Consider the following 20712-nt stretch of genomic DNA (forward strand, 5'->3'; position numbering starts at 1 on the left):
GCAGAATTAGATTCTCTGACAAAGAGACAGGTATTTGGTCCAGTAGTGCTAACCCCACTAAGTGTAAAGCATGTAGGACATAAATGGGTCTTTGTTAGAAAGTGTAATGAGAAGAATGAAGTCCTGAGGTACAAGGCTCACCTTGTGGCGCAAGGTTTCTCACAACGCCCTGGAATTGACTACTAGGAGACATACTTTCCCGTAATGGACGTTATAACGTTCCACTACTTAGTTAGCTTAGTTATTTTCGAAGGACTAGAAATGCAGCTCATGGATGTGGTTACTACATATCTCTATGGGGATCTAGATTCAGAGATATATATGAAAGTGCTTGATGGCCTTACATTACCCAAGTCAAGTGACTCTAAACCACGGAGTCCGTTTGAAATTAGGTTGAAACGCTCACTTTACGGATTGAAACAATCCGGGCGGATGTGGTATGCCCATCTAAGTGACTACTTGATTGGAAAGGGATATAAGAACGATGAATTATGCCCCTACGTATTCATAAAGAAAACAAGATCCGGATTTGTAATTGTAGTAGTATATGTTGATGATATGAACATAATAGGTACTCTTGATGAAATAAGAGAAACCGCGAGCTATTTGAAATCCGAATTTGAGATGAAGGATCTTGGGAAAACTTGATTCTGTCTAGGCCTTGAACTAGAACACCGAGTTTGTGGAATACTAATCCACTAGTCTGCGTATATCCAAAAGTCAGGCAATTTAACATGGACAAAGCGCATCCTGCTAGCACTCCCATGATCGGTCGAAGCTTGGATGCAAAGAAAGATCCATTTTGTCCAAAGGAAGATGACGAAGAGGTGTTGGGAGCTGAAATTCCCTATCTAAGTGCAATAGGCGCATTATTGTACTTAGCCCAATGTACTTGACTAGACATTGCATTCTCAGTGAACTTGTTAGCTAGATTTAGCTCAGCGCCAACGCAGCGTTACTGGGATGGTATCAAGAACGTTTTCTGATACCTAAAAGGAACCATTGACTTGGGACTGTTCTTTCCCTACAGAGAGACCAGAGGGACCGCAGATGGAACTGCAATCCTTAAAGGAAATGTTGATGGCGAAACCGCCACTCACTACACTAAAACGCCAAATGACATTTTGGTCGGTTTTGCTGATGCTGGATACGTCTCTGACCCACATAAAGGTCGTTCCCAAACTGGTTATGTACTTACCATTGGGAACACGGCGATATCTTGGAGATCAACCAAGCAAACCCTTGTGGCTACCTCCTCGAACCACTCAGAGATCATTGCTCTACATGAGGCGGTTCATGAGTGTATATGGTTAAGAGCTATCTTTGCACATATTCGAGGGACTAGTGGTTTGAGTTCTACCACTGAAGAGCCTACTTGCATTTATGAACACAATGCAGCTTGCATCGAACAGATGAAGCTAGATTATATTAAGGGTGATAACACAAAACACATATCGCCAAAGTTGTTCTACAATCAGCAACAACAGGCTCTCCTCAAGATTCAAGTGAATCAAGAAAGGTCTGAGGAGAATGTGGCATATTTGTTCACCAAATTATTGCCCAAGGCCACATTTGAGAAACATGTGAAAAACATAGGAATGCGAAGTCTTTCCAAACTCCCTTGATTAATGCAAGTATCAGGGGGAGGTGTAGACGTTAGGGGGAGTCTAACACACACATGTCATCCTCAAATGTAGAAGGTGCGTTGTGCTCTTTTCCTTCGACCAAGGTATATTTTTTGTCGCACAGGGTTTTTATTGTTACTTGGCAAGGTTTTTAGTGAGGCAACAACTCATGCACCATTTTGTCTTTGACTTGGCACAAGGGGGAGTGTTAAAGGAAAAACATATTGTGTGACTTCGTCAAAGCAACTGACGGAGAGGGAATCAAGGAATCAGTGATTACCATCAATCAGCGCAATTACGGATGAATCACCATTTAGTATCATTAATGTAATCGATATTTCCGTTGTAATTCTATCCCTATATAAAGGGACTATGGAATGAAATGAGTAGACCAATTCCAATCTCAATTTTACTTTAACAGTCTTTGTTTTTTGACTGAGGTGACAAATGTATCCTTAAACATGACTTTTTTTTTTTTTTTGAATAGGGTTTGATGTTATTAGATATCAAAGCCATAAAAACAGGCCAGAGTCTAACAGAACTTACATAAGAAAACCGGGACAAACGGGATAACCTATCTAAGTCTTGAGTCACAAATTACTTATGCAATTGTGCCCCATAATTATGAAAATTGATTTGTCTTCCATGCTATTTTACCCTTTTTAATCTATTTCCTTTTATTTGTAGGAAACCTTGCATTGAGAATAAAATGACTATTTGAGGCTTGAAATGTGGAGATTTGAAGCTAGGGGAAGAAGACACGGAGATTGGAAGAAAATTGCAAATCGACTTTTCCGGCGAACTTTTCCAACGACTTTTCCGACAAACTTTTCCGACGAGCCGCCACTCATGGAGGGTCTTTTCTCCAGCAAAGGAGGACCATGGTGGTGAGAATATCCCATCACTTGGAATTCAAATATCTCCCTACACCTTGTCCTTTTATCACCTTGCCAATTTGGGACCATTTGGGGGACAATGGTGTAAGAGCATCTCTTGCACACTTGGGGACCAAAGATGACACACCTAGCTGATCAAAAAGAGGCCAAACACCGATTATTCAGCATTCTTGACTCCATTCAATCATCTTCATCCTATCCAAGATCCATTTTCTCTCTAGAGAAGAGACCACCATCTCCACCACAAAAACCACCATCTCCACCTCTAAAACCTCCATTTCCACCACTACATCCTCCATTTCCTTCACCACTCAACACCACAACTCATCTTAGAGATCCCAAATTTCACTATTCTCACCAATATCAAGAGCTTGGAGCAAGGAGAAGGAGGTGACCACCACCACATCATGTTCTTGGAGACCCATCTCCACCACCTCTTCCGGCATCATCAATAGTCACCCTTTACTCCCTATCTCTTTATGTATTTGATGTTTAATAGAATGTTGAAACTTGTGTATCTAGCTATGTGTGAGTAGTGAACTAGTTGGGGCTAGGGTTGAAAGCCCTAGCCAAACTTGCTTGGATTGATGCTTTTGTTTATAAATTGATGCAAATTCATGTTGTCATTCTCACATGCTAAGTCAATAGTTGAATGCATTACTTAGACCTAATCAATTTGAGTTATGTGTTTGCCATGACATGAAGTAATCAATCCTTTAGGCAAAAAGGGAGCATGAAAGCACACCATGTGTGCATGTGAGGGTAGTGAGCTAAAATCACCTAGAGATAGGATTGGTTTGCTTGCTTGGTTACCTAAACTCTAAGCTTTATGCATTTAGGGGCAAAGGATTGAGACCTATCCGGTAATTGAATTTGTCTCTAGGTAGTTAGCTCTAGACTTATCCGGTTAGAGTTAATAAAATGAAAGGGGTTTAAGCCTTAGTAGTCCTATCTGGATGCTAAGAGGGTAGTTGGACAATTAGCTTTGCATCATTCATATTCAATTGCTTTAATGCTTGCAAGGGAGGCAAAAGGTGAAACCCGATGCCCTAACTCCCATCCATTTGATAACAACTTGTTTAGTTTAGCTTAGTTTATATTACTTGCTTTCATTGTTTCAATTTGAATAGAGACCAAGCTCAAAATCAAAATCAAATCTCTACACACCATCTTGCACATACTCACCATGAACTTTGGTTCACTTGTGAACCTTTGTTTGTGATTGTACATTTGCATATTCTTCTAGTTTTCCTTAGGTTTTCCCTAGCTAGAAAAGGATTTACCAATCCTCGTGGGTTCGACATCCTTACTTAATCCCCTACTCTATAACTTGTACCTCTTGCACTTGAGGGTGGCTTTAATGCTAACACTAAGCCACTCTAAACTCATTAAAATCTAAAGGGATGCTTGCTGAACAGCAAGCCTAAACTATGCAAGTGTAGTCTCGCTCTCTAAGGAAGAAATATTCATCTAGTCTAATCTGCCAATCACGCAATTGTGGTATAAATATCAACTATAAACGTCTTAGGAAAGCCTATAGAAATTACCCCTACTTCAAAAGGCTTGAGTCCAGAATGTCTAAAAGCTGAGATAGCTTAAGAGAGCGCTACTCCCTTCCCCTTAGGGTTGGAACCGACACCATCCTCAGCCTCCTCAGTAGCCAACAACCCGGAAAAAGGTTGCTCCTTGGGCTATTCTTGAAGGTCTGCAGCAGCCCTTCTCCAAAGTTAAGTCCTCTACAAACAGGCCCAATCATCAATAATGGCCCATTGAAAGAAGCCCCAAGAAACTTCGGCCCAGAAGCCCAAATCAGCCAGGTCAAAGTCAACCCTAGTTCAAAACTAGGGTTTGCCGCCGGTTTTTTCGAATCTTCCCCGCAACTTGCCGCCACAGTCACTAGCGTTGCCAGACCTGTCCCGGCCAACCTGCTCCCCAATCCAGCCACTGCCGACGCCATCTTGGCCTTTCTACCGCCGTTGTAGAGGGCTAGAAATCTGCAGCGCCACAACCTGACTCGGGTGCATCCCATCTTGACTCCACCATCGGCGTCTCCATTCACCTCGACTGACCCCCGACATGGTCAACCGAAATCAGCCCACGACGCAGAGCCCGAGCTCAGCGAAAGCTGCAACCTCCGACGACATGATTCGCCAGCCCACGTCGAGAAACACCAACCTCAACCGAGAATCTCCTTAGCTAGAGTCTTTGAGAAACTTGATCGCGATCCCAGCGTCGGTGCAAAAGTGACCACGGTCTCACCACACCCAGGCCACCGCCATCTTGCTCCTGCATGGTCTGGAGAGCACGAGACTCCTCGCCGTCATCACGAAATCAGAATTTCCCCCTACCGGGTATCTAGGCAAGTTTCGGAGGCTCTCTCTCCATTATGTTTTTCAGTCTCACGTTCCTTAAACATGACTTGCATTAGGGAAAGTCTTTGTCAAAATTAACCTTTGGACCAACTTTAATCAATTTCGCAAGTCAGAAGGATAAATTAAACATTTTCAAACCACAAGATTAATATTGAGCATTACGCAAATCACATAGACCATTTATAATTTTTACCCAAAATAAAATAAGTAAAAATAAAACCATCACTGATAAAAATAAAACTTTTAAAATTAATTTTGCATTGAATCACCGAAGTAACCCAAATTAAATAAAAATAAATTGTAAAATATTGAAATGTCACAACAAAATAGTGAAAATGCACACCTACCAAAAATGAATTTGGGCGTGGGCTTCGTTAAGTAAGGGTGGGCTTTATAAACACAACTTCTTCCTAACTCTATCCCCTGTGCAAAGAGGGGCTTTACTGCGAGTTAGGACGAGCTGTTCCGCCACCGCGAGGACGACGACCGGTGGAAGTAAAAAATTGTCAAAGTAAGTTTTGCTTCACCACTCTCTATATTTTCTTTTATTTCTTTTCGAAGATACTAGACGGGTCACCATCATCTTCGAGAAGAATGTAAGAAAAACATGCACTTCTGTTACTTCTTAAGCCTAAAGAACTCTAAAGTCGAAATCCCAAGTCCAAACCCAATACTCTACTGTCATTTTCTGTGTGAGTTTTATTCGTTGGTCCATCCTCCATTCATGGTTTGTGACTTTGTGTATATAAAGTTATAAACCATGCACTTTAGTGATGCAGCATTCCGATGTCACTCATTTTATTTTTGTATACTCCAGAGTCCAGTTGACTTGATTCTAGATTGGGTTCAGAAAAATAATTCTTCCAAAACTACAACGGAGGGGGAAAATTGGGTTTTGGATCGATCATGATGTCTGGGAAGTACAGTTTTAGTGAAACTGTGAAACCAATGTGGCAACTTTCTTAGAGAACCAAAATAATCTGCATGATCATGAAGGCTTGACCTGACATTGGTGGTTAATGCATTTATATGTAAAGAAGAAGTATGGTTTTGTTCAAATTGAACAGTGTTGAATGATCTGCTGAGTGCTGTGTAAGTTCAAGAATGTGAGGCAGGCTTACATAGGATATTCATTGACCGATGGGGAAAGGATCTGAATTTGCCTCGGGAAAGGGAGGTCTTTACAGAAATGGTTGATGCTGGTGGTGCATTTCGCGAGACAGGGAGGGCGAAGGGATTGAGGTTGTTCCGGGCATGGATGCCCGTGGTTGTCTGCATACATGGGCATAGATTTTGGTGGATACAAATGTGATGCAAATCAAGGAGTGAATCTGCTATTGATGCATTCTTGGACATGGAAAGGAATGGCGTCAAGTCTGACATCATCTTCTACAATGCCTTGATTGATAGTGTTTTTTTTTATAGTTAGCAAGTTCAAATGCGAGTGCAGGATCTTGAGTAGCTTGATTGACTGTGGAGAAACTGATGAGCCATTTGGTGTCTTCCGTAAGATGATCATTGTATATGTACTTGCATCCATGTACATCACAATTTGAGAGAGGGAGAGAGAGATGAACCGAAGACGCCTTTAAAGTGTGGAAGTACATGCTAGTTATTTCCCCTAGCATGCACACATTTCCAGTCCTTATAAATGGATTGTGTCTTACTGGTAGGGATGATAGAGTAGAGGTTCGGCCATCAGGTGTGACCTTTTGGAGATTAAGACAAATGTTGACAACAGAAGTAAGAAGTATTTAGTACTTAGATCTCTTCAAGGAAACAGTAATCCCAAGTCAGAGCCATTATTATTGACAAATAAAGACTAGTAACTGGGAAACTAGCTTTGTGGTATCCTCAACCCAACACTAAACAATTCAGGAGTTAAAATGCTGTTGTAATCCTGTTGCTGCTTTCTCATGAGAGAAACAATCAGCTTTGTCAGGTCAGACTCTTTCCTCTTTTACTTGTAGTTTTAAATATTGGTTGATTTACATTTCACGAGTATTTTCTATGTCTGAAAACTGTATGCTACCTTGATTTTGCAATATATTGATGTTTTTTATATGATCATGTCATCCTCACTTCGACAAGTGATGTCTGTCAAAATTTAAATGGCAACATTGCAGTTAATCTGCAAACAGTAACACCTCATAAAATTTAGATGTGACAGAGTTTACGCAATTCAAGAAAGAAACAAGAACTCTGGGAAATAGATAACTTCAAGCTAGGTTTTCTGCCTTCTTTCTGATGGAGTTATAATACTAACCATATTCTCAAGCAGTACGCCTTTGTTTAGTTCAGCTTCTAGGGGTGTGGAGCTAGTTGCATCAGAGTATTAGAGACCAAGTTGTTTCTAATACCTCTAGTGACAGAAGCGTGTGAATTTTAATATAGCTTCCCATTACGTTTAGCTATTTGGGGACTTGTTTTGCAAGCTTAGAAAACGAACTTGAGGAATATGATATACCTCTGTTAAAGCTTTGAGTTGCAAGTTCTTAGAGCAATGTCCTTTACATACAACTGAAGAAAAAGAAAGGGTACAACAATTCCCTTCTCTTGCTCCTTGAATTCAACGAATTTATTTTCTGTTACAACTGGGAACACGATATCCAACTGTTGATGAATATCTCTGTGTCTGCATTTCAAGCATTTGAGTTTTATGAGGTCGGTCGGTTCTTATATCTGTAAACACAGTTGGAATCTGTTCTACAGAGTAATCATGGCATACTGGTAGGCTTGATGTGGTCGTTTATCAATCCCGAGCATCACATGGTTTGCTCACTATGTTTCCACACAAGAAATTGACAATATCAAACAAATATTAGTTCTTCTGGTTAACACATAAGGTAGCTAACAATATCTAAGCTTTGAAAGTGGGATAGATAGGAAAGGGCAAACCAGGTGCTGGGTCAGTAGGAATAGCACTAACCAATTAATTAAAGAGATAATTCTCTACTACATTCAATATCAAATTTGAAATAATCAAATTCATAACTTTCTAAGAAATAACCAAATTCAATTAGAAGGTATCGCTAAGTTTATTCAAGTAGTTAAACATGTGATTGGTGTTTTATCAAAAAAGAAAAAGAAAAAGAAAGAAAAGACAACATGTAAGTTGGTGTCAGTGCTTTTCCTTGTTTAGACTCGTATTTTAGTTCTATTTTGATTGTTGCTTTTCCTTGGCTGTATCTGTGAGCTTGGCTTGATGGCCTGCTCTTTGTTTCTCTATGGCTCATTACTTATGCCCAAGTCCAGTTTGTTGGCTTTGGGGTTTAATGATTGCAATTTTCAGACCCAAAAAAAAAAAAAAAAAAGTTGGTGTCAGTGCAACCTTGGCCTTTAATTCTTATTTCTTTTTCTTTTCCTTTTTTTGAATCTAAAGATGCCAGCCATTTATTGATAACAACAACTTATACATTACAAACGTCAGCCATTTTCTTTTCCTTTGTGTTGGGTGGCTGGCTCACCCTTTTTTCCAGCGACTTTTTTAGAAAAATAACAAGTGCTGTGCTATTGCTTGATGTAAACAGATGTTTGCATTCCTCTACTGCAATTGCATCTTGAATCTGGAGTCAGATAATCCTGAACGATTCTGTCATTGAATTTACTTCCATGTAAGTTTCCTGAATCAATAATGATTCATTTGATTTTAGTGAATATAAATACATCAATAAGACTTGTATATGATCATTGACTAAACTGGAGCACTGTTTTTTGCAGTGACTAGTGGTTTCACAGGCACCAAACTAGTTACAGTTGTTTGCTTCATTTGTTGCTAGTTTAAATGAAATCCGATCAGGAAGAAACCAAGTCCATCATCTGAAGAATTATTTTCATGTAAGTGCTTTCTGACTTTGTAAATTAAGGGGAATAAGCGTTTTCAATCATACCATCTTGTTGATTACAGTGATCTAAACTAGATTCACTTAATTTTTTCTGAGATTTATACAAATTACATACTCCTTGATTGCTTGCTTCAAAAATTAAAGTTTTTGATGCTTGATGCAGGTTTATGACATTTCATGCAGATACAGCCAAATCAAGTCTCCAGGTCTCTTAAAATAGCCTAATGAAATAAAAAAAGAAAAACTGAAGAAAAAGAAAAAGAAAGAAAGAAGGAGAGCAGAGGAATGAGGATTATGCTTCCTTGAAAAGGTACTACATAATATGGAAGAGAAATGCTTATTTGTTTTTGTATATCTCAACTTCAAAACACTAACAGGTTCTTTTTCCCATGACCAAAAAAGAACAGGATCAATTCAACATGTATCCACTGGCGCTATATACAGAAGTTGTTATCTGTTAATCCCTTCAATAATGATTTGGCTTTATATACAGGTCTGGCCATCTGAACTTCCATGTAAGTGCTTCCTTCAAGAGGAAAATCCATGTCATTTCATTTGGACGAATTTGTGCAGAAATCAATGAGACTCTCACATGGATGCCCTGCCCCAGTCAACTAATTGCTAATCTCATTTTCTGCAGTTCTGAGTCTCTTAACATACAGTGCTTGTTTGATTGCTTGCTTCTCTTCTGTACTCTCTTAAAGAGAAACTTTGGGAGAGGCAGTTCTTGGGGTGGCTAGAATAGTTGGCGCATGGAGATGTCCTTAACTTCTTTGGACTGCCCAATTGTCCAAAGAAGCAGGAGAAATGGACTGCCCAATTGTCTGAAATTTAAGAGGCTAAATGATGCGGAACAAAAGCATTTTGATTAGACCGGATTGTGCTTTATTTTCATTTTTTGCAAAACAGAATTGTACATGTAATTCATGGTAATCTCTACTCAAGACCAGTAGAATGTGATCGGTATTCTTGCAAGTCTTTAATGGTTTCTCATCATTATGACAAGAAAGTAAAGCTCAATATTGTTGTACTAGTCTATATGGTGACTATAAGAAATAGGATTCTGATAATTAATTAAAAGCAATACTTGCCGGCTCAAATTATGAATTTTGTTCTTTCTAGGTCCATTCACTTTTGTAAGTTGCAGGGTCAGGTTTGAGATTGCGAAGCCCTAGCTAGCTAAGAATAAGTAAAATAGATAGGTCAGAGTTCAGGGTGAACACAAAACACAATTTTAATTACAATAAAAGGAAACCATGCATAATCAAACTGGCAAAGTCTGATACAACATATAAAACCAGAAACAGTCCATGGGTGCTGGCTGCATAACAGCTCTGAGAATCCTCTGATAGGCGACCCATATTACCACATCTCCAGTCCCGGAGGATCATAATCAAGATCAGAGTCAGTGTCAACAGGGCATAATTGACCCACGTGACTTATCTTACTACAAAGATCACAAAAATTGGGCATATAAACTCCTTTGTACCACACAAATCCCGTTTCTTTGTCGGGGCAATTGAAAGTGTCATGATCAGTATTCTTACCGCATATCATGCAATAACTAAGCATATCTTTGGCATTTTCAGTCGAAAAGTCTCCAACAACCTGTGGTTTTTCTTGGATGATTTTAGTCGAACAGTCTCCAGCAACCTGTGAATTTTTGTCAGCAATATGAATCAAAGAGTGTGCAGCAGGGTGCGGTTCCTCTTTGATGATTTCAAGCTCTGCTTCCTCATTGAAGATTCCATAGTAGTCTTCTGGCTTTTCTGGCAGTTTGTTATCCTCGGGATGAAGACACTCTACCAAGATATCCTCCGGGTACTCCATTGCTGAATACAATGCAATGATGATAACAAAAACCAAAATCAGTATTCTGACTATGCAAATGGAAGAGCTTAGACCATAAGAAGTAAGAGCACAACTAAATCTTAAATAACACCTACGGACGCAAGAGCTTGATGCAGATGACACAAAAAACTAGAATGCAGCACAAGCTAAGCAGAGGCTATGCAGTCTCTGCTCTCTAGTTCTTACTTTTTCTTTGTTGAATTAGGTATTCTGTATTGGGGTGCCTTATATAGGCATTAGCCCCTGAGCGTGAAAATCATATTGTGAATAGAACTAGGAATCTATTCCATATAAGGCAAGGAACCTTTAATCTAAAGAAAAGTTAAATCCTAATGAAAACTAGAAAAAATTAAGACAATCCATATACTGAAAGGAAACATGGGTGCACGCGCGCGCACGCACACATCTACTTTGATTTGTTTGTTTTCTTCTTACTCTCTTCAAAGTTATCCACAAGCTGAGAATTTTCAAAACCCAAAAGATAGTAAAATTTAATCCATCAGACACCCGTTTTTTGGCAGAGTAATCTAAAATAAACAAAGGTAAAATCCTCAAATAATACCCGAATTATCACGAAATGTACTTTTTGGTACTTATAAATTTTTAGAGAGTCTAGTGGTTCTTGCACTATTCCTCCGTTAGCCCTCATAGTACTTCCGTCTATTATTTCGTTAAAAATGTCTCGTGGAGGCCATCTGAGACTCATGTGAGTAAAATAACAAGGGTAAAATAGTATTTTCATTCATATCTATAATTATAGTATATAATAATTTAAGGTCTATAATTAAAATAGAAAATTACACAGTAGCACCTGACCAAATATATAAACACAGAAAACCCACCTTCAATTTATTTTATACAAATAAGGACACAAGCTCAGGTCCAAAACCAAATGTAATTGGGCCTGGCTTCGAATTATGTTATAAAATGACTAAAATGTTCAGTTTTTATTAAAATTTACGCTTATGCCACTGCCACAATCCAACGACCTAAACCTGAAATCCCAAAACACAAAATGCAAAAAAGCCCAAACGTGAATTTCTCTCCAGCGACGGATCTGGCTTGAAGCAGTAGCACTGCAAAATCTTCAGTAGCACTCAGCTTGATTCCGGAATCGACCTGCGCCTCTGACTCCAATCTGAATCGCGCCGGCGGCGACGATGCGCTCACCATTCACGAAGACGACGGCGACGGATCTAGCTTGAATCTCCGAAGCAGTAGCACTGCAAAAAAATCTCCAGTAGCACTCAAATTGATTCCGGAATCGACCTTCGCCTCTTATTCTAATCTGAATCGCGCCGGCGACGACGATGCGCTCACCATTCACGAAGACGACGGCGACGATCTGATGGGCTTCGTGACCGTGAATTCCGGTCAGTACCGCTTTTCTAATTTCGAGTTTCTTGGGGTTTTCGCTTAATTATCTGAGTATTGTAAGATTAGTTATTTCTTGGAAATGAATCGAAGTTAATTTGACAATTTACTGGCACCGACTTGAGAAAATTTTCTGGATTCCTTTCAGTTAGGGTTTAAAGATTTCTGGTCTAATTGTTTTCATAGTTGACGGTAGTTTCAGTTGGTTCTTGGATGTGGAAATCACTATGGCTAATTATACAATTGACTGACATAACCTTGAAAATTTTCAGAAAACGTTAAGGATTGTGCCGTTTGAAGCAGTATCACTCAGTTTGGAGTGTGGGGAAGCAGTAGCACTCAGTTTGGAGTGTTGGGAAGCAGTAGCACTCAGGGGAAGCAGTAGCACTCAGTCAGAAACCCTAAAATCTCTGACGGATCCAAAACGCACTGCAAGAGATCCGAAGCAGTAGCACTCTGCTTGAATCTGGCTCCAATGGAGGTTGATAAGGTAAGCTCTTACTCAAATTTTGCTGCCTTAATTTATGTGTCTTCAAAAGTAGCAGTAGAATCGATTGAAATCTCCAAACCTGAGCAAATCAAAAGTAGCAGTAGAATCGAAACCTCCAAAGTTCGATTTACCCAGCTTGAAACCTCAACATTTGTATAATCGATTTCGAGGATTTGTATATTAGCTACTGTGTCTGTGTTGTGGTTTGAATTCGTGTATGCATGTGCATGTTGAATGTGGCTTCGAAATTGTGGTTCTCGAAGCTTTTGTTTGTGTTTGGGAAACAGTTACTTTCATTTTGCATTTGAAATTTTCCTTGTGGTTGTTTCTGCAGTGCATTATTGCTATGTGCAACTGTGTGCAGTTTATATGAAGTTTCTTTCTGCAGTGCATTATTGCTATGTGCTACTGTGTTCAATTGAAGTTTATTTCTGCAGCTATGTGCTACTGTGTTCAATTGAAGTTTCTTTCTGCAGTGCATTATTGCTATGTGCTACTGTGTTAAATTGAAGTTTGTTTCTGCAGTTCATTTTTGCTATGTGCTACTGTGTTAAAGTGAAGTTTGTTTCTGCAGTGCATTATTGCTATGTGCAACTGTGTGCAGTTTATATGAAGTTTCTTTCTGCAGTGCATTATTGCTATGTGCTACTGTGTTAAATTGAAGTTTCTTTCTGCAGTGCATTATTGCTATGTGCTACTGTGTTAAATTGAAGTTGGTTTCTGCAGTTCATTATTGCTATGTGCTACTGTGTTTATTTGAAGTTTATTTCTGCTGTTCATTATTGCTATGTGCTACTGTGTTCAATTGAAGTTTATTTCTGTAGCTATGTGCTACTGTGTTCAATTGTAGTTTATTTCTGCTGTTTATTATTGCTATGTGCTACTGTGTTCAATTGAAGTTTCTTTGTGCAGTTTATTTTATGTGCTACTGTGTGCAGTTTCTTGTATTTGTGAAATTTATTTGAAGGTATGTGCTACTGTGTTAAAGTGAAGTTTGTTTCTGCAGTGCATTATTGCTATGTGCAACTGTGTTTATTTGAAGTTTATTTCTGCTGTTCATTATTGCTATGTGCTACTGTATCAGATTGGACGAGTATAGTAGCAGGAATAGGCGATGACGAGTGCAGTAGCAGAACACGAGTACAAGCACAGTAGCAGAACACGAATACAAGTGCAGTAGCAGAACTGGACGAATATGAGTGCAGTAGCAGGATTAGGCGATGACAAGTGCAGTAGTAGGATTAGGCGATGACGAGTGCAATAGCAGGATTAGGCGATGACGAGTGCAGTAGCAGAACACGAGTACAAGTGCAACGAGTGCAGTAGCAAGATTAGGCAATGACAAGTGCAGTAGCAGAACTTGACGAGTATGAGTGCAGTAGCAGGATTAGGGGATGACAAGTGCAGTAGCAGGATTAGGCGATGACGAGTGCAGTAGCAAAACACGAGTACAAGTGTTGTAGCAGGATTACGCGATGACGAGTGCATTACCGGAAGAGGGGATTTGTGTTGGGAAATGTACTAGTGAGACGAAGTTTAGAAAATTTTGGTACCTCAAAATTGTGGAAATTTCAATGGATATTTTGCTTAAATTAAAATTTAGAAAATTTGATGGAAGTTTTGATATATGTGGTAAATATTCGTATCTAAAACTAGTTTTGAAGATATTTTGGAAAGTTTAAAATATCGATAAAGCTAAGTTACGAAAAAAAGTAACATAAAAAAAAGTAATATAAAGTGATTATTCTAAAAATAAAAAAAAGTAACATAAAAGGAATTAGAAATAAATAAAAAAAGTCAAAAAAAGTAGTTAAGTGTAAAAAAGTAAATTAATTCATGACATGTGGCAAGTGGAGAGCAGATTGTCCTTATTTGTAATATTTAACCTTATAAAGGGATTAGAAGTCAAAAGAAGTAGATAAGGATAAAAAGGTAAATTAACTCATGACATGTGGCAAGTGGATAGCACATTGTCCTTATTTGTAAGATTTAGTCCTTATATGTTTAATTCAATCTTTAGATGATTTATTTGTTAAATCATCTTTTGTCAATAACTTATATGTAATTTGTTATAATTAAAAAGTAATTTGACACATAAAAAAAATAATAATACCCACTCCGTTCACTATTCTTGGGTTACTTGGGGTAATTAATTGAAGTATTTTGTTTGTGTTAGTTATTTTTTATAAAAGTTTAATATATATTCATTTGGTCAACTAATGAGATAATTTTTTCTCAAACAATTAATAGGATTAACCAATGGAAGTAGTAAGTAAATGTAGATATTCACTAATTAAATTCAATTCTAGCTCTCTTTTTTTTTTTTTTTTTTAACCAAGTTTAATTTAGTTTTATAAAAAATAGGATTTTTACGATTTTATCCCCACTTTAACGGAATAATTGACCGAAATACTAAAAGGGCTAACAGAGAGATACTCCAGGTACCACTAGACTCCCTGAAAATTTGTAGGTACCAAAAAGTGCATTTCGTGATGGTTCGGGTACCATTTGAGGATTTTACTTAATAAACAATTCAAAGATGGCTAGATGCCGAATTCCATGTACTCAATTTAAGAATTTCAAAATTTGTAATCGAAATCAAAACTTAGATTCCAAAAGTTTCGAACATACAACAATTGCACAATATATATATATAGATTTTATCCAGAGTAGAGCTCAACTTTGAAATTAACGTGTGAAGTTCGAGTTTTGGGTCAATTTTCGGTCGCATATCCACATCTCGACCGTTCAGTTTTTTGGTACTAGTGTATAGATAATCTCTGCAAATTTTCAGCCAAATTGATGATCGTTAAGATATCTAACTCGCTTAAACCAATAGACGGACTGAATCTGTCAACCTGAACCGTACTAGCTTTAAGGTAGTTATCAATGCCTTAATGATCATTATTTTGGCTGAAAATTTGCAGAGATGATCTATACACTAGTACCTAAAACCTGAACGGTCGAGATGTGGATATGCGACCGAAAAGTGACCTAAAACTCGAACTTCACACGTTAATTTCAAAGCGGAGCTCCACTCTGGATAGGATCTGATATATACACAGGGCCCTTCCACTAAGGGATTCTTTTTTTTGGTCTTTTATAGGGATAGGGCATTAGACCAACTTTTCGATCATATTTTCACATCTCAATCGTTCAGTTTTTAGACCCTAATGTGTAGATCACTTCTCCAAATTTTCAGCCAAATTGGTGATCGTTAAGGCATCCAAAACTGCAATTTACCATTATAAACACGAACGGATCCAGTTCGATAGATTTCGTCCGTTTGTGTAAATTGCAGTTTTGAATGCCTTAACAATCACCGATTTGGCTGAATATTTGCAGAAGTGATCTACACATTAGGACCTAAAAAATGAACGGTTGAGATGCTGAAATATAATCGAAAAGTTTGTCTAATGTCTATCCCTATAAAAGACCAAAAAAAGGGATCCCTTAGTGGAAGGGCCCTATATATATACAGGGCCCTTCTAGTGAGGGATCCCTTTTTTTGGTCTTTTATAGGGATAGGGCATTAGACCAACTTTTCGATCATATTTTCATATCTCAACTGTTCAGTTTTTAGGTCCTAATGTATAGATCACTACTGCAAATTTTCAGCAAATTTGATGATAGTTAAGGCATCCAAAACTGCAATTTTCCATTATAAACACGAACAGTTCTGGTTTGACAGATTCAGTCCGTTCATATAAATTGTAGTTTTGGATGCCTTAATAATCACCGATTTGGTTGAAAATTTGCAGAAGTGATCTACACATTAGGACCTAAAAAATGAACGGTTGAAATATAATCGAAAAGTTTGTCTAATGTCTATCCCTATAAAAAGACAAAATAAAGGGATCCCTTAGTGAAATGGCCACATATATATATATATATATATATATATATATCATACTACAATAATGAATAATCAAATAACTGGATTGCATACCAATATTAATTTTTCGTTGTTGGAACGGGTCCTGCCCCTTATTGGATTCGGCCTACATAAAGTGCTTTTCTGGTTGGGTTCAGGTCCTTCCTCGCTTCGGCCGGTCTAAAGCGCTTTTTTGGTTGGGTCTCGTCGTTCTGGTATCATACTCATGGACTTGGATCTGATCCTCATAAAGATGCAGAAATGAATCCCTTTTTATCACCTATGCCCTAGACGATAGTGGACCGAATCTTGGCGCTGGCCTCTAAATCGGTTTTATTGTTCAAGGCCCACGCCTGTTCTTTTGTGTTGCGGTTGTATTGTTCTAGGCCCAAGCCCTTCGAGGAAACCCTTTCTCATCATTTTTTATTTTATTTGGGGGGAAATGTCCTTTACATTTATTCTATGCAAGTTCTTCCTCTTACACTACTCACTTATTTTTTTCACACTCACCCATATTAACTCTTATAACTCTTGGGATAGGCTTTGTGTACCTAAGAAAGAGGGTGGAATGGGTTTCAAAAATCTACATTGATTTAATTTAGGAATGCTGGCAAAACAAGGTTGGCGTATAGTGAAGAATCCAAATTCACTCATTGCAAAGCTTTATCAAGCCATCTATTTCCCCAATGGTGACTTTCTACATGCAGAACTAGGTGAGAAACCCTCATTTCCATGGAGAAGTATTTGGGAAGGGAGGGCAGTATTGTCTCAAGGTCTCCGATGGCAAGTAGGAAATGGTCAGAGTATTAATATATGGAAGGATCCATGGATTCCAGATTCGTACCCACGTTGCCCTTTATTGCTGCAACCAAGAGATGATCCTAAAAAAGTGTGTGAACTGATCAACCCGCAAACTATGTGTTGGGATGTTGAAAAAATTGAGCAGTGGTTCTCATCAGTGGACTGAAACCTAATACTTAGTATATCACTTAGTAGGAGAGCCCCAAGAGATAGGCTAGTTTGGCATCTTAATACCAAAGGTACGTTCAATAAAAAGAGCACATATTATGTTGCAAGAGACATGTCTTTAGGTCTGGTGATTGCTCCTCCACGACCCACAGATATATATACTAAGCTATGGTCAGCTGTATGGAATGCCAAAGTCCCAAATAATTAAGGTAGCTTTACAGGTCTGGAGATCATGTGAAAATATATTGCCAAACCGTTATGCTTGAGTTCGAAAGGTTATATGGGGGACCAAACTTGCCTAATCTGTGCAACAGGAGTTGAAGACAATATTCATGTATTTGCCAGGTGTACTTATGCCCAAGAAGTGTGGGCAGCAACGGTTGTTCCACTACTTTCACCAAGTATTATGGAGTTGAAAGATTGGCTTATACATCTTGTACACAATGTAGGAAAGGATGTTTTCGCGAAGGTCATGATGATAATATGGGGCATATGGAAAAATAGAAATTCTCAAGTTTGGGAAAATAGCAAACAACATCCTCATGATGTGGTACTAATGACCATGGAGTGGTTGGAAGACTTTGTGAAAGCAAATAGCAACGAACATCGATTAGCAGGTCACAATAAATAAAAGTTGGAAAGAAGCCACTAGAAGGCTGGCTAAAATGCAACATTGATGGGGCATTTAAAACACAGTCTGACCAAAGTGGAGCTGGGATTGTATTTCGAGACTCGCAATTCCAAGCAGCAACTATTAGACCATTGCAGAGCATCACAACACCATTCCATGCCGAACTACAAGCATTGTACGAAGCAGTAAGAATGTGTGTAGGTTTGAATTACGTACAACCGAGTTATTTTCGAAACTGACTGCTCCAGGTTAGCTGTTGCATTGAAACAAGAAGAAGAGGACCTCTCTATTCATGGCTACCTGATCGAAGATATTAAGGAGTTCTTACGCACTAATGTGGAGTTTAAGATAAACTTTGCTTCACGTAAGGCAAATAAGGTAGCCCATAAATTAGCTAGTAAAGCTTGTAATAGTGATAGCCAAACATGGTTTGGTTTTGCTCCCAACTTTCTACGGGATGCCATTCTAAACGAGTGTACTCATTGATTTGCTTTATTGAAATCTATTTTCAAAAAAAAAAAAAAAAATATTATAAGTTGTTCCATATTACCCAATTAAGTTTTTTTTTTTTTTTGGTATGTATTTTTGAGATTATTTTGCTCTCACCCTTTGATCACATGGAGAGAGAGAAAATAGAAGAGAGAGCAGTCACATGAGACTCCACAAGACTCTGATCACCGATAGCCGGAATTCAGTCACCGATCACCGGCTGCCAGACTTTTCCAAAAACCTGGCTGGAGATCTCATAAGTCACCAGAGATGTCACTAGAGACTTTTATTTTCCCTCAATTAAACTCAATAAACTTTTATTGGGGGACAATAAAAATTTATTGGAGAGGAGGGGACTAATCTCCCTAAAATTAGATAAATAAAACTTTGATTAAGAAAAAAAGAGAGGAGATTACTTCAATTCTTTTATTTTTGGGTGATTGGGGGGGGGGGGGGGGGGGGGGGGGGGGGGGGGGGAATAAAACCAGTAAAATTGGACATTTGGAAGGAGGACTAATCTCTCTAAAATTAGGCAAATAAAACTTTAATTGATGAAAAAGATGATCAAAATACATTAATCCAAAACCTTTTATTAGGGGCAATAAAAGGTTATTGGAAGGCAATAAACGAATTTTATTGAAAAGAAAAAACGACCTCTTTAACACATAACAATTATCTCTAAAGGCCAAACAACAACTTGGTTATACTAGGATGGTTAGTTTATACCACAAAGCAACATCTTGAGTAAAACAGTATCAAAGAAAGTGTCGTGCATGCACTCTGCTTCCCCGATTTGGGCAGAGCCTGGATAAGACGCTAGTTTTACTAGCCACTCGAAATGGAATTTCACTAATTACGGCACTGATCGGCTCGTCGGAGTCGACAACTTCAAGAACCACTCGCTCAGCTAAAACTTGCTTATAGACTCATTCTGCCGCTACAGCTGCGACTTAGTGGACCACAAAGACCAGTTCAACAACTATGTCGCCGAGGAGAGCTCCAACAACTATGCCACCAATGTCACCTTCGGGACAGGCGATTTCAAGAGGTACGCCTACTCCACCAACGTCCCCAACGTCCAATTCACCTCCTAATCCGATGACTCCAACGGGAAGGCCCAGTCTTACACCGGCTACAGCGAGAATGCTAATGTCGGCTAGCCTTTCACTAGCTACTCCAAAAATGGCAATGGGGCCCCAAACTCGTTCACCTGCTACGGAAGCAGCTCCAATGTGGCCGAGTCGGATTTCATTGGGTGCAGCAAATCTGGTAACGAAGCAAAAGATTCCAATGACCGGGCCCAGTCCTTCACTAGAGAAAGAGAGATGATAAGAGAGTGGATATGTAGTTTATTAATTAGACTGAGGATAAAATTGTCGTTTTACTTTTAAATTGAGTTATTTTGAGAATAAAAATTTATTGCTAGAGTAGGGTTTAGGTCAAGGGCCTTCTTTATTTCCAAAATCCGCTCTGCCTCTCTAACACTAACCTTAAGATTGTGCCTCCGCCTCCGATCATGTAAGGAAGTCGGAGAGAGTCACAGAAAACTGGAGGGTGTTCGAACCCTCTCTAGTCTCATATCTCTTTCTCTAAACCCTAATCTGGAGATTGCGCGGCTTATCATGTAAAGAGGTACCATAAAAACGTTGAGTCTGAAAGACCCTCTCTCTCTATCTCTCTCTCTCTCTCTCTAACCCTAACCTGACATCCTGCCGCCGTTTAACCTAGAGATTTCGCCGCCGCCTATCATGTAAAGAAGTGACAGAAAATTCTTTGCCGTTCCCTAATAACCAAAGTTGAGTGAGGTTGGACCAAGCGCTTAGAAGTTTACGGTAAGACAAGTTTATAAGAAATAAAAATAAAAGGGTAAAAGTTATAAATAGTATTGGGTTAATTATAGTTTACCCCCCTGAGGTTTGGGGGTGTCATCATTTTACCCCCTCTACTTTTAATTTTGACTTTTTACCCCCTAAACTTTCCAATTTCAATCAGCCGTGTCCAATTTCTCCTATTCCGTCCAAATTGGACGTTAAGTCTGACCCTTGAGGGCTAAAATGGTCATTTCAACATAAAAAATAAAAAATATATTTTTTTTTTTCTTTCTGTTTTTTAGTTTTTTTTTTCTTTTTTTCAGTTTCTTCGTTTTTTTTTTTTAAAGAGTATTTTTTTTGGTTTCTTTTTTTTTTGGTCTTCAACCTATACACCACAAGTTATATAATAGGTTTATAAAAACAAAAAAAAATACTCTAGGTGGTTGAAAGCCGCTCGCTGGTCTACTATATTTGTGATATATCTT

At 38.6% G+C, this 20712-nt stretch overlaps 1 protein-coding gene across 9 annotated transcripts in view; it reads left to right on the forward strand.

The window, feature by feature from the left end:
• Positions 1 to 8231: 8231 nt before the first annotated feature.
• The window catches only part of LOC112178725 (putative disease resistance RPP13-like protein 1), a 32033-nt gene continuing 19552 nt past the window's right edge, over positions 8232 to 20712 (forward strand). For 2 of the 9 annotated variants that reach the window (XM_024316923.2, XM_040509843.1), the window contains exon 1: positions 8232 to 8507. The gene's annotated coding sequence lies outside the window, so the exon portion shown is untranslated. Of the gene's footprint in view, positions 8508 to 8613; positions 8731 to 8901; positions 9049 to 9140; positions 9826 to 20712 lie in introns of those variants that run through there. The other 7 variants (XR_002927508.2, XR_005802587.1, XR_005802585.1 and 4 more) reach the window with 7 other exon arrangements.

This window comes from Rosa chinensis, chromosome 7 (genome assembly GCF_002994745.2).
Source record: "Rosa chinensis cultivar Old Blush chromosome 7, RchiOBHm-V2, whole genome shotgun sequence".
Taxonomy (NCBI): Eukaryota; Viridiplantae; Streptophyta; class Magnoliopsida; order Rosales; family Rosaceae; genus Rosa; species Rosa chinensis.